General features: G+C 35.0%; 1 protein-coding gene across 2 annotated transcripts in view; it reads left to right on the plus strand.

Moving 5' to 3' along the window:
* The window catches only part of Mdga2 (MAM domain containing glycosylphosphatidylinositol anchor 2), an 883,696-nt gene that overhangs the window by 617,316 nt on the left and 252,799 nt on the right, over positions 1 to 13,581 (plus strand). The gene's annotated exons all lie outside the window — the stretch shown is intronic.

A 13,581-nucleotide genomic window follows, 5' to 3' on the forward strand; every position in this document is an offset into this window, starting at 1 on the left:
AATGCAAGTGCTATTTTAATAGGTATGTGCCAGTTGATAAAGAGATAGAAAGGAGTTCATATATTTGTAAAGAGACAGAATGCACAGGGCTGGGGAGCACCCTCCAAACAACACCGGGAAGAATAAAATAACTTCATCACAGAAACCGTGGTGATGTGCTATTGGAAATTAACAGAGAAATCATTCATTTAGGGTGACCGAGGACAATTTCAGAGAAAGGTGGCTTTTGTACTGGCCTTTTGAGACTTGAAAGTCCTTACATATTCAAAACAAAATGTTCCTTTAATTTGTTGCTTCAATGGTAATATTAACCAGCTTTATGAACTATATTTTCTTTTTAGGTTGTGTAAGTCACACTGATAGTCCTTTAAAGAAAAATGTATGCTTTTCACCTTTCATACTAAAATATGTTCAGAGACCATGCAACTTCTTCATTTTATTCTGCAATTTTTAAATGATGCTTGAAAGTTAATTTGTTTTCAGCTTGAAATTGCACACAATTTCTTATATAATTTCCATTGAATTAGCACCTTGCCCAGCTTTGTTTTAGCTGGGCTTGCCTCTGCTTCCTTCTAAATTCTGTCAAATATTCTTTCAGTGCCCAGTGCCCAGTGCCCATACCAAATGCTCCAGGAAGTTTTAAACACCTTCCACCAAGGAGATGTCTTAAACTAGACTCCATAAGATGATTTCTTATATTTAGCTTTCAGAGGATCTTTATCTCCTTCCTTCCCTTCATTTCCCTCCTCCCTCCCTTTATCTCTCTTCTGTTTTCTACCTTTATTCCTCTTTTAAATTTTTGTTTATGTGTTACTAGCAGTACATGTTTGTAGGACAGCACGTCTGCACTCCTGTGAGGAGCTGGCGCATGCACAGGACTTGTCTTCATTCCTTTTGCAGTCCCTCTCCCTCTGCTGCCTGCCCTCCCGTTCATCCTTACCATTCCCAATTCTTCACGTGGCTTTTTACAGATACACATCTGGATTTCTGCACAAGAAACACTGCGTTATTTAAGCTTGTGTGTCTGCTGTATTTCAATCAACCTTATACACTTAGATTAGCATGCATTCACTCTTTTGCAAATATCTCAAGGTTTGATTTTTATTTTATTTTATTTTTTTGTTTTTGTTTTTGTTTCTCAGGCAAGTTGTCTCTCTGAGCTCACACTGTAGCCCAGGCTGGCCTCCAAATCTAATGATCCTTCTGCCTCATCCCCCAAATGAATTACAGGTGTGCACCGCCACATTCATGCTTAGCTTTTATTTACTTATTCTTAGTGTCTCAATAAATCTGTTATCTGAAAATTGCATAAGCATAGAAATAATCAACCCAGCAATTCAAATCCATTTTGGCAAAAGTATATCAGTTAAGATCAACTAAAGATCAGTGACTGATTACAAAAAATCTTATGTTTTGAAAGCTTATATTGAGAATGGCATGCATTAAAACTGATTATGCTGTAGTAATGATATAAGCACTTCACCATATAGAAATATTTCAATACCAAAAAATGTAATTAGAAAACTAAATTGAAACACATTTCTTTTTTTTCTGCTAGTTCGAACTTTATGTATTACCAGTGTTACTTCCTCAAATTTTTTTAAGGAATTTTCTGGAAATGTCACCTGGACTTACATATTTCCTTGGCAATAATTTTGATCTACAAATTTAATTTCTTTAATAAGTTATAGGACTTTTAATGTATCTATTGTTTTCCATATTTGTTTTATATTTTAGGAATCTGAATAACCTTTATCAAATTTGCCCTAAAATTGGTATGATTTATTTTAAAATACATTTTGGTCTGGAATGTGCTGGTAAATCAGCTCTCAGAGAGGTAGAAAAAGAAAAGACTTTTGCCAGTTTTTGTGGGTATATGTCATAGCATTGAGCAAATTTCCAAGGTTAGTATTTAGGGGGAGACGCTCATAATCTTCCGCCTTGAACAGGTACACAGTGGTTCCACTATACCATGTTTTAATAACGAAAGCATTTTAGTGTTCATATTAATTTTTTTGATTTTCCTTGATTTTATTCCTCCCAAAGGAATCAATTATCTTAGTGTTTTAAAGACCTAACCTTGAAACTTGTATTTTAAAGTTCTCTCTGTTATTACATCTGTTTTCTGTAATAGTGACCTAAAATATCCTTGATTATTTTTTCCTTCCTTCCGTATCATTATATTTGTAACATTAATTATTTTTTCTTTGCATCTTTTCATATTTGTCTTTTTTTGTCTTCTAATTTGCATGTATTGTTTTCATTTTCATTTAGTTCCTGTATTTCTTTTTGAAATGCTTTATGATTATTTAGATGGGTATTGTTTAATTTCTAAGATATTTACTGTTAATATCCTTTCATTGGTTTCTGGTTTAATTCTGTTGTGGTTGAAGACTCATTCTATACAATTTTAACTCTTAAAAATGTTGAGATTTTTGTTATAAGTGAGATATCTTCTCTTTTACTATGTCTCATGAAGCTTGAGAAAATGTACATTCTGCCACTGTTGGGTAGAATGTTCTATGATCATCAATTTGATATAGTTGTTTCATCAGGTTCTTTAGTACTTTCCGACTGTCTAGTTCAATTTTAAGATAAGTGTCTATGCTTTCTACTCTAATTATGGACCCCTCCACTCTTTCAGTTCTGTTGGGTTTTACTTCATGTTGCTGTTGCTTTTATTTATTGGTGTATATTCATGTGGAATTGCTGTCTCTTTTGAGTAGTTGAAACTTTTTTTTTTTTTTTTTTTTGTAGTTGAAACTTTTACCAGTATGTAATGCTGCTGCCTAAATCAGGCAAACTTATTTTCTCTAAAGTTAATTTAACTAATTAATGTGGTTTTTCCTACTGTGATTTTTGAACATTATATTTTTGTCATTTTGCTTTTACCATCATTATTACAATTGAAATCAGTTTCCTGCAATCAATAGTTATGTTAATTTTTAAAATCAAATCTGACATTCTGTGTTCTAATTGCTGTGTTAAAGAACAATACAAAAATAAATGTAGTTATTAAAATGTTAGTGCTCATAGGTCTGCACTAACTTTCTGTTTTTTATTCTTTGTTTTTGTTTTTATTTTATTTGTATGGATTTCCTGCGAGTAACATGATTAGGAAGAACTGCCAACTAGGATATGGGATAGTTGTATATTTCATTATTTCCCTGAGTGAATCTAAGTAAATGTTTTAGAGTTTCCTTTTGACTTTTCAATAATGTTTTTTAGGGTATAATATCATTTTTTCTGTGTTTTAAGCATTTTATTTTATATTTAGATGTTACAGTGGTCTTACTAGTACATGCTTAGGTATCTGTTCTTTGGTTTTGTTATTCTTGGATGTTTTTGGAGCTTCTTGAATGTGTATATATATTTTTGAATGTGTATATTATAATGAGTTTAGTTTTGAAAAAATCTTTCAATAGGATTTCTGTAGATACTCCATTTCTCCTACTTTTCTTCTCTTCTTCATTGAGTCTATTGACACTTGTGGTAAGCCCCTCACTAAGTTTTATATTTGTCATGTTCACTCCTAACTTTTCTCCTTTTTTAGAAGCAGTCAAAATCCAAGTGAAGAAAAAAACACAAGGTAAACTTCACTCCTCAAGATTACCTTTCAAGAACTGATACCTACTACTTTCAGAAGATGTTTTTAAAAAGTACATTGGCTTTTTAAATCAAAGCTTGAGTAAGGTGAAGTGACTTAATAATACCAGAAATATGATTAGAATACTAATACGTTTGTAACAAAACTGACCAACTTTGAGTATTTGAAAGACAGTAGTGATGCAACATGAAAACCTCAAATATTCTAAATAAAATATAAAGTCAATAGCAGGGTTTATTTTTTCCAGGGTTAGATACTCCCTAAGAGCTACATGGAAGCTTTTCCTACTTCTTTATTCTTGAGGATCAACAATATAAAACATAGGAAATGAGCAATATCAGACATATTTATATTGTAAAGGTGCTAACACTGACATACTTTCATAGCATAACAATTAAGAGCATATAAACAATAATTGGCAAAAGGCTCAATGAGCAAATAATGAAAATTTTACATTGCACAATGAATTTACAGCCCTTTCTTCACTAATTGGATATGTCTTAATTGCAGGAGCTATGCACTGAAAAATTATGTGAATGGGCATGTATTATTTCCCTGATAATTTAGGAAGCACTCATAGCTAATACTTAATGTACATTAGAGTGTTGTGTGTAATTCAAGCCTTTCGTTTTAGGAACGCGTCCTTTCCAAAAAATAAACTCCTAATGATACCCTCTAGCGCAGTAAACTCTAGTGGTTTTGTGTTGTCTGCTTTTTCAAAGCTTGTTCCGTACGAATGCTCTGCCTGGTTTTGCTGACGCTAGCAAAAAGGGAAGCGCACCAAGAGATGGGGAGGGGGAGAAGGCGCTGGAAACAATCCACTAAAGTACATCATACTCACAGACGGGCTTTCCTAGAGGACTGTGATCACTGGGTACGACAAGTATGTCCTTCTCAAAGTAAAAACTGAAAAAAAAAAATATTTTGTAACAGTTCTTCTGTGAAGTAATATTTCCAGAATTTCTTGATTCAAAGATGTTTCATTTTTATGAGGTAGAAGCATCTTTCCATCATGTCATTGTGTGCCTGTGTTTCATCACTTTTAGACTAAAGAGTATATGATATTTATAAATGAGATAGAATTGAGCCTTTGGAAAAATGTCTAACTTTAAGGTCAATAATTTTTTTCTTAAGTTGAGAAAAGATTTTTTTTTGTTAGACTAATAAAAGAAAAAAATGAAACTGTTCCAGAGACTTTAGATTCTAAAGAAAACATATTTTAAAAATTAAAGTGTGTGTGAGTTAACAGCTTGAAACGTCCTAAACGATTGAGGTGAGTGACTCTGAAACGGGAAGTGACGTCAGCGCGTCCTGGGCGTGACAGGCATTTGGGAAACACTGCGAGGATGAAGTGTTTGAAGAAGTTAACAGTGAATAAGAGAAAAAGTGGAGATGTGGGAGAGACTGTTTATAAGATGAAAAAGACTTTAGTACTTGCAGAAGCTTGGGTGATGGCAAACAATGGATGGAAGGGTAGAAATTAAGACATCCAAGAAAGCGAGCAGAGGCGGTGCTGGAGCAGCAGATCCAGGTGGAGGTCCATCAGCAGCGCAGCGTGGGAGGGTCAGTCGTTCCGAGGGAGACAGCAGAAGAGATGCAGTTGTGAAGCTTTGGCTGAGTGTGCACTCCTGGCCTCTTGTGCTTCATGCTGTTTCTTTCTCTCACTGGAGTAATAGGCTGCAGCTTTTGCTGTACCCCTGGCTTGTTCTGTAGGTCCCAGGTGTGGCTTTCTTTTTTTCCATTTTTTAATATTAATTTTATTGAGAAAGAAGTAGCAACGAGAAAGTTTCAAGACAGGTTGATAGGACAATAACAATAATTAATACATTGCATATTGTTGTCTTTGTAGTATTCATAGTACAAGATACAGACATATCTTGTCTAAACCTATTCAAAACTGTCTTCTCATTGAACTAAGAGAAAGTAGCTGTATATCTATGCTAACTATTTTGTATAAAAATTTGTAATTGCTTCTTTCTATTTTTTTCACATTTTGTATGGATTTAAAGATTAGCATGTCAACAATTGATGGAAAATGCTTGTTCCATGTTATGTCTAAGGCGTTTGATATTCATCCAGATGTGACTGTGAGAACTGGGATGCTAAGAGATTCCAGATGACAGAATAGGCCATGGAAAAGGGTGAATGCATGAAACCTTAGGGACCAACAGAGATGGTCATCCTCTAAATAACTATGTGCTTAAGTTGATAATCACTAACAAGCAAAATAACTACACACTAACTTTTATTTGTCATCGCATTACTTGTTAATACTTGTTTTCCATAGAGTACTTGGAATTTAACCAAAGATTTGGAGACTATTTAGTTTCACCAGGATGATATCTTACTTCACAAATCCTTGTGTTTGCAAACAATTTGATTCTCAAACAGGAACGTTTGGATTTTTTTTTTCATTTGCTAACTATGCATCCAGTGACAAACACCCCCATGGCAGTCTTTCCTGTACAAGCACAAACATGGCTGTCTTTTCTAAAGTCGCAGAACAAATTAAGTTTGTGAACCAGAGTACTACTGTACAATGTATGGCTGATAATTGCTTATTTAATATAGAATATTGTCTTTATCCTTTACCTTATATCTTGGCTTCTTAATTTTGAAACAATGCCCCACCAAAAAAAGAAACAAAAAATTGCAATGATATATATTCAGTAAAGTTTGGAAAGAATTAGTCATGAAAGAAATCAAAGAAAACCCCTCTAAATTCAATATTTATTTCACAGAAAAAAAATAAAATTGTTAGCCAAAGAATGTTTACTTACTGTAAACGTATTCTCCCAAAACCTCTATTGAAGAAAATTTATTTACTCTTGTATCTTCTTATAAACTGGTAATTATATAAATTGAAGAGGCCATCTTTCAACTAGAAATAATTAAATTAGTTAAAAGTCAAATATAAATTCATGTTTACCACTCTTAGTCTCTTAAGAGATTCAGCTTCAGTCTAGAATCATTTTTCCCCCTATCCGTCATGGCATCATTTCTGTCCTATCCTTTCTTATGCTTGAATTATGTAGTTGATACTCAGAATCTGTTTGCTTAGCTGAGTTAGACAGCTTGTTACCTTTCACTGTCCTGTACTTAGTCATTCTGTTTTCATTGAATTCCAGGTGATTGCAAATAAGAAATTGAAGAAAAATAACAGCTGACCTAAATAATATACTACATTTAACAATCTTCATTTTTTATCAAAACAGTGCAAAATTACTTATTACCAGTACTGTTAGAGACATTTTGATTCAAGAAATATTTCTGTAGGGCTGGTGAGATAGCTCAGTAGACTAAGTGGATGCTTAGGAAGCGCAGAGACTGGGGTTCAATCCCCTGCACCCCAGGCTGTGCCGGCCCTGCCCTGAGCAAGCAGTGCTGGCCACCGAGACTGGGCATGGTGGTGCACACCTGTAATCCCAGGGCTGGAGAGGCTGAAAACAGGAGGATTTCTATGAGTCCAAGCTGTAAGCTGCATGCAAAGTGATATTGGATGAGTTATTTGGCTTTTCTTTTCACTAATTTTTTTTTTTTTTTTTTTTTTTTTGTCAGAAGCAGGGATTAAACTCAGCCCTCTGTGCTTGCCAGGGAAGCACCTATTCTACTAAGCCATCTCCCCAGCCCCTCACTAAAATTTCTTAGCAAATTTAAAACAATGCAACTAGAAATTATATGGATTTCTGTATATTTGATTTGTCCATCTTATTATTCTCTTGCCAATTAATACCTCAAGTAATGCTCAGAATGAGGGATACCTAATCGAAACATAAGTCAATGCACACTCACTCTGATATCCAGAAGTTTACAATAATAAAATTGCATTATGGCTTAGGTTCCACTCAATGGAACAAATAGAAACATTAGTATCAAGAAAACAATCAAATATGGCTTTGTTCTTTGGAGTTGTTAGTAGTGTGTACATCTCAAACTACAGGGCTGACTCCGTTCACAGTTTGGTTTGCAAATAGAAGTATTTAGTAAAAACTTTGCTTTTGTTTGCAAACTCTTCATTCGTGCCAAACAGGACTGTGGCCATCTTTCCCACAGGAACACAAGTGATCATGGGGATATTTCCAGAATCACAGAGAATAATGAAGTTCAAGAACTTAGGCACCACTATATTGATGAGATATTTTCCACACAAGCATTCACTCACTTATTATCCTAATTGGTGCTCTATTGAAATGGTGAAAAATATCACCCAATCTAGAAGTTGCGAAGGGACGTCATTAAAGAAGGCTACATCAAATTAAGATTAAGTAGATATTGAAGTGCTTGGCTGTCTTCCTCCTCCCTCATGTCCCTTTCCACTTCCTTCCCTCCCTCCTTCCCTTTATTCCTACCTTCTTTCCTTATGTAGTGCTTACATGTGAAATAAAAGGTTGAGTTTATAGATACAGTAGAATTGTGGGTAGCAGGGGTTAGGGGTTAAGGAAGGGTGTGGTTGGATACATGTTGGACAGAGGCTACAGAATTTCAGTTTGATATGAATAATTTCAGAAAGGTCTCCTCTTACAGGCATGATGTTAGTCAAATATTAATAAATGCCTACAGAAATATTTCTAATATTTGAGTTCTTCTCGAGCCTGAGTAGAAAGGAGTATTAAGAATAATTTATGGTAGTGATTATTAGTACATAGACATAATTTTCTCTCAAAGGTTTACTTTTGAAAAATTTTGTTCCTCTAGAGAAAAATGTGAGTAAATTTTACGTAATCTGAATACTTAACAGCATAATTTGGAGGGAAAATGTACATGGGTTGTGGGTTTTGCTGTCTTAACATCTAAGTTGAATTTATATTCTAATATTATGACATGGAAATTTTCTATTATGTGCTGTTATTTTAAGGAGTTATTGGTCCTCAGAACTCTGAAGAAATTTAAAGAACTTCAACTTAGTGGCCAGATGTTAAGCTCCCCTGTTTTTATGAAGACTATCACAGTATGACTGACTGTACTTGTCATTTGAGATTAATTGTGCTCTAGTTATCTATCCAAAGCCTGAAGTTCAGTTATTGCTACTCAATATCTTTCAAAGATTTAATGTAAAATAACAAATATATGAAGGAAAACTATCTGGGATATGCTTTCTACTATTGCTCTCGGTCCACTTTTCTCATCTGGAGACATCAATCACCTTCTCTTTTGCACAGCCTAAGTCTGAATCCCCAAACTGCAACCTACCGGAGCTCACTTGGAATCACTAGTTCATGTGACAGACACTGTAATGCGGTGTTGGAGTTTTATTAAGAACACCTTATTTCAAAGCCTGTCCCTCAATTGATGCATCCTATTCTGTCCTGTCCTAAGCTATTCTTTCACCCTTCCTTTCTGGAATTCCCTTGGCTGGATGTTATAACCATACCAGTTGAGTTTCTAATAAATGGTTCTCCACAGTTGTTAGATTGCTTTCAAAGGTACCGTTTACAACTCTACTTCACAATGTTTTTCTGAGGGCCATGATAGTTGCTTTTGGATTAGCTATTCTGTTACAATCTACCTGTCTTATAACACCCTGCTTGCACTGCTGTTTTGCCTCTTAAAATATTTAATACAAAATCTCTGTCTTATCTTTACTAAATACACATACATAACTTTTTTTGTATTTACTTTTTGCATCCACTTCCTATCTAGTTTTGGCTTATTTCTCAATCTGATATGACTATGGTTTATTTGGTTATTTTCACAGCAATATATAATCCCTATGTTTTGAAAGCTTATTAAGAATACATTTTGAAAGATTATCAAAACCTTTTTAGAATAAGTGGCACACAAATGAATTAAGGCCTTCAACATCACAAGTCCCATTTTGAAGTGTATACAAAGTAATATCGCAAATATACAGGAATCCTACAAAGCCCAGAGAGAACAACTGAGAACAAAATGCAACAAAAACAGACAAAGATAATAATAATATGACTACGAAGATAGACACAACGATAAAGTTAAAGTGCGGACTGGTGTGATAGCTCAATGGACTAAGCACCTGCTTAGGCAAGCAAAGGTACTGGAGTTTGCACTCCCAGCACCACATGCCCTGCTGGCCCTGTCCCCGGGCATGCTGAGCTGGCCATGGAGACTGGGTGGTGGTGCACGCCTGTAATCCCAGGGCTGGGGAGGCTGAAAACAGGAGGATTTCTATGAGTCCAAGCTGCATAGTGAGATCCCCTACCACATACATAGAAAAGTAAAGTCAACATGCATCTTTCATAAAAGAGGAAGATTATCAAATAAAGGAACACACATTTGTAATAAATCTAACATGATGGTGAGAAGTTAAAGTTTGTAAGTAACCAACAAAGAAAGCAGCAGAAATAAGAATATATGTATATAATAAATAAGAATATATAAAAATCATATTTATACATTATAAAAATTTAGTAAAAGAAATCATCATGTATTGAAAAAAGTATTTTCTACCATAATTGTAGGGGGCCCAGTTCCTGGCAAGACACATCTATAGAATAAGTTCATGATGAAAATGGCTTCAAATACTTAATTTTTTAAAGCTATTTTCTTAAAATGATGCATTTGTTTATATAGAGAAACTTTTTATAAGTATATAATGGGTTTCCAACTGGGTGTTTTAATTATGCTGTAAGATCATTAAATGATTAGTAATTATGAAAGAGTGAATTGAATGGGTACAATTGTACACAATATTTATTTAAGAAAGTATTTTTCAGGTCAACTAAATTCCAATTAATACTGTCTTTTGTTTCCCTAAATAACAATGAAACAAAACATATGAAGCTAAAGTATTGCCCCACTGCACAAGAGAGTAGATTCAGAAAAAATGATTCTGAGGTACTCTTTTAAGATAAAAAATTTAAAGTTTTTCATATGTGTTTAGGAAATGTAACTCAATGTATGACTTTATCTTAAGTCATAAGAGTTATGCATATCAATGAAAATTGCATATATGTTAGATGACACAAACTTTGTAGTTTTTTACATTTTCAAAATATCTAATGAATTCTTAGAAGTTTTTCATTCTTTCCTTATATCAAGGGTGCTCACTAAGAATGACAGATTGTGTTTTTTAATTCAACTACAAAAAATATTCTGCAATAAGATTCCACAAGATTGTGAAGAGCAGTTCACAAAAGGCACTAATGTTTACTAACTGATCTCGGCTTTTATATAGATGGTTAACCTATTAACTCATGAAATATTTCAATAAATAAAAGTTATTCTCAGTCTAGCTTCATTTGCCAATTTTTGGCATTTTATGTTAATATTTGATAATAGTTTTTCTTTTACTGTTGATAATTTTCAAAGGGTCGTATATTATTTTACTTTAGCTTTATATAGGTTAATAATCTAAATATGTAAAACACAAACTTCACTTTTAGCAGTTGGACTATAGATATTTTGTGTGTACTGGGAATCAAACTCAGGACCTTCTGTTTGCTAGACTGATACTTATGCCACTGACTATATTCCTAGCCTAAGAGTATAGATTTTAAATATAAACATAAATAACAATAAACCTTTCATGAATATAGATACTATCTCATAAGCATATTCCAATTTTGTCAGTATTCTGTAACAAAACTGTCTAAATTTGTTTAGGCTAATAATTAGGAGATGACAATACACAGGGCTTGAACTATGTCAAATATGCCACTAGAGATGAAATCCCACATTTGTGCAATTCTCTTGTCCTGACTGCTGTTTTTTATGAACAACCTAAGTTTGATGACAGCCTACTGGGTGAAAGTGAGCAGGTTCAAGCAAAGAGACATGTGGAGTGTGTCTCTTTTGAGGAAGCCTGAACATCCAGAGACTACAAAATATTTTGGAAAGTCATTATGTGGGAGAGGGTTTTCTGACAGACATGGTGACAGTTCTTGAGTTTCTTATGTGAGCTGGGGTGACCATGGAGTTGAGGCAGTTGGGTTGGACTTGGGGACACAACGTGGAGGAGACTCCTTAACAGAAGAATGCAACAGCAGTGTCAGATTCTGGGGCACCACAGAAAGTGAAGGGCTGAGTGGAAAATGATAGATTATATAGAAAAAGGTGTTACTAATGAAAGAGTGTGGCGGGGAGTATTCAGACATTTTTAAAAGTGGTGATCCTGAAGGAACAAGAAAAAATAAAGATAGGCAGAAAAAAAGATAAGGGAATACACAGCTAAAAAATCATACTTTTAAAGGACTGCAGCTTTTAGGACCCAGTGGGGGTTAGCAAGGCTGACCATATGGGCCTTCTCATGGGGTCACTGAGGCACCTCTCCTTGTATACTACTCACGCCCAAATTCCTCAAGAGTACTGTGAGCTCATTAACTGGCTCAGTTAAAACAGGCAGAGAGCAGGAACCTGATCCTAAGACAAAAGAACAGAGTACAAAAGTACAAAGAATGCTTAAATTACCTATCTTACTAAAAGAAAAAAATTGAACTCAACCCTTTAAAATGAACCAGTATCCTTCTGAGGGCTGCTCATCTTTTCTGGGGGCTCCGATCCCCTCAAGAGAAGTGCAGATGTTCCTAGCTCCCAGAAATGCAGTCTCTCTCTTTCTTGAGGACCTCCATCCTATTTCCTGGAGTATGTACTTTTGAATGTCCACTGAATAGCTCCTTTCTATGCCCTTAAGGGCCAGTCCTAAAAATCTTCCTTCAGGACACAAGTCAGTGAACCTGCTAACTTAATCTTCCAGTAGTGTGGGATTGGGATCTTTATCTCCATTTAAAAACCTGCTCAGCACTTGTCTGGTGGCAATAGGAGACATTTAATTGAGGTCAGAGTGCTGTGTTACATATAAATCTATGGGCAATTGGAGTAAGCAAGTGTAACTGAGAGTTGGAAGCAGGGGCTTTCCTAAAGTGGTGTCTTGCTGAAGCAAAACTACAGATGTAAAACAAGTTCTGAAATTAGAGAGGCAAATGGAGGAGCTAAGTTTCAGGACAAAAGAAGTGAAAAGAGAATCAGTCTGTTAGCCAGACACAGAAGGTCAGGATAAATTGTGGATAACAAACACATCAAGGACATGGAACTGAGCTCCTCAGAACATGTCCTCCCTGCCAATTATTAAGAGAAAAGTTCCATTCTTGATGGGAGAATTTAAGTGGAGAAAATAGAGTGTGTTCCATTCAGGGCTGGGGCTGAGTTCAGGAGCGCACTTCAGGAGGTCAACACTGGAACAAAGACCAAGCGCACATCCTTGGACAGAGGCCGGAAAGGAAGCAAAGATTTGAAATTACTGAAAAATACATTTTGTGAGAACAGGAGGGGGTTGGCAACATTTACTGAAAGCTGGACTAAAACAAGTTATTAGTACAGTAAATCTTTCTGCTCCATGTACTCAGGAAGATGTGACAACCGCCAGACCCTTCATTGTCACCACCTGTCTCCTCTTGATCCCGGAATGCTCAGAAACCACCAAAAGCACGATTTCTCTAATGCCTCTGGGACAATCAGTTTTGCTTTTATTCAGTATTTCTTCCTACATCACAGAGAACCTTGAGTTCTTCTCTAGATAAAACTAGTAGTTTCTATGCTTTCTTCCAACAATGTGCTTTTCGTATTTATACTGACGGAAGCAATAATAATAGGTATGTTGTGGGTACTCAAGAGACATTAGCTAAAAAGCAGCTGACGTACGCTATGTGCTTGCTCTCTGTTGTATCAGCATACCAAGAGCCTCATGGGCCAATTGTGTTCTTTATTATCACTGCCTTTTTACAGATTTGGGATATTAAAGCTTTAAAATGTAATATGTATGGCTAAGTGAAAAGCTCATGTTATAACCCAGGCACTCTAACTAAAGATGTTTTGTTCTTTACCGAGCCAAAAAGAAATGACTGATTTTCCTAAAATGTCACAGGTGATAAATCTCTTCATCCAAATTATGGACATACTTGTTATGTTGAGAATTTCCCTTTGAAAGTATATCATATTCTTAATGTTCCAAGAGTTATGAAATTTGAAACAGTGTGACCTTGAAGTAGATGATCATGGTC

The sequence above is a fragment of the Octodon degus genome, unplaced genomic scaffold (genome assembly GCF_000260255.1).
Source record: "Octodon degus isolate 3935 unplaced genomic scaffold, OctDeg1.0 scaffold00102, whole genome shotgun sequence".
Classification (NCBI taxonomy): Eukaryota; Metazoa; Chordata; class Mammalia; order Rodentia; family Octodontidae; genus Octodon; species Octodon degus.